Source organism: Epinephelus fuscoguttatus, linkage group LG4, assembly GCF_011397635.1.
Source record: "Epinephelus fuscoguttatus linkage group LG4, E.fuscoguttatus.final_Chr_v1".
Taxonomy (NCBI): Eukaryota; Metazoa; Chordata; class Actinopteri; order Perciformes; family Serranidae; genus Epinephelus; species Epinephelus fuscoguttatus.
In genome coordinates this window covers 41,496,873-41,498,796 of record NC_064755.1, presented here as the reverse complement: position 1 = coordinate 41,498,796, position 1,924 = coordinate 41,496,873, and positions in this window count along the sequence as shown.

Below are 1,924 nucleotides of genomic sequence, written 5' to 3'. Positions count from 1 at the left end.
TCTCCTGCTTTTAAATGGGTTGTGGCATGTTCCTAAATCATCTATGAGTGAGCTACAAAACATACACGCATAAGAAAAGTCTCCTCCTTATTGGGAAACATCACTTTTTTGATTCAAATATTTCCCTTACCATCATGGATGAGTCACTGAACTACCAGGCACAGGCCCCGGGGCCCAAAGTATCAGGGGCCCAAAGGCTCAAATGAACAAGTACCAACTAGGAAGAGACTCAAGATGAGCACAAAGAGATGCAAAGGAACTGCAAAGAGACACAAAACAGCTACAAAGAGACAGAAAATGACCCAGTGCTACACAATATGTTGCTGTCCTTTCAGTTTCAGTAACAAGCTGGAACTGTGAGGCTGATCAGTTCTGATGAAAGTGGACACAGCATGGGAACACATGTCCTCCATACGCACAAAGAGCTACATTAAGAAAGATGTGAAGGCGGCACAATACAAGTGTGACCCTGAAACTGTGGTGTGATGGTGGGAGGATGATTGCCCTCACTCAGTTTCCTCCCATGACCCAGTTTCACTTTAAGTCACACTGTTTCACTGTGAGCTGTCGGCTCAGGTCTCCTCACTTTAAAGTTGCACTCGGTGACTTTTATGGAAATAGAAATGACTTTTTGTCATATTTGCTGAAACTGTTCTGACAGAAGTACACGACACACATCATCTTCCTCATACAAAAAGCACACTCCGGGGCATTGGTAGCATAGTGGATAGTGCCGGCGCCCCATGTACAGAGGCGATGCCTTGCTGCAGCAGTCGCAGGCTCGACTCCAGCTTGCAACCTTTTGCTGCATGTCAAAATTCTGTCTTCTTATTTCTCACCTCTAATGTTTTCAGAAAGATGTTTTAGTGACTGTTTCGCTATAGAAGGAGAGAGTTAGTTGCAGCCAGTGGGCGGTGCTTGATTTCAGCTCGACTGTTTCCAGGATGGCGGCTCGGTCACAATCATTCCCAAGTTCAAGTTATTAATTTTAAAGTTACTGACTACAGATTTAACTCAACCAAACACTGTCTCAGACAGTGAATGGAGAACACAGGCCTGGGGGCCCAAAGTGTTGGTGGGGCCCCCCTTTGGGCTTCACCTGTTAAATGTTACTCAGATTAACTCAGAACATATAGGAGAGACAAAAAACGACCACAAAGAGACAAAAAGGTGCAAAGGAACTGCAAAGAGACCAAAAATAACTTCAGAAACAGGCACAATGAACGCACAGATACACAACGACTACAAAGAGACACAAAATGACCTGGTATAAATTAGAAATATTAGATATATATTTAGACACACACACAGACACAGACACACACACACACACACACACACACACACACAGCTATATTCCTCTTTTTATTTCTATTAAGAAAAAGGGATTTCCGTCTTGTCTGAGCTTTATGCTAATTTCTTTTTCTTTTTTCTTTTCTTTTTTTTTTGAATCGCAATAGCCAGGAAGGGTTGCGCGGGTGGATGACGCGGTAAATGCCAACCTTGACCAAAACCTCTCTTTTTTACTAGTTAAATTCCTAAAAACAGTTTTTACTCCGCTGAGTATAGTCAGTGTGTAAAAAATGTGTGTAATATAAGAGTGTTTGAATATCCAGAGAAGGAAATGAGCGTTTATAAACAGAGGCACATTGCATTCATCCATGAGCCAGCCCCTTTCAGTGTAGTAGTGGCGCGTACCAAGTACAACAACAGGGGGGTACGGGAAACTAAAAACAGAATTTAGCCTTATATCTTCATTAAACTATCACACACAACTTGTGATGTCATAAAGTATAGGTTTATAACCTCCATGAGAAGCAATATGTTATTTATAATAGTGGAATATGACGCGTAACAGGAGCGTGGGGGTCGGAGCGCCCCTCTGAGCTCTGCGTGTTTCCGCCTGAAAGCTAGAGAAGTCGGA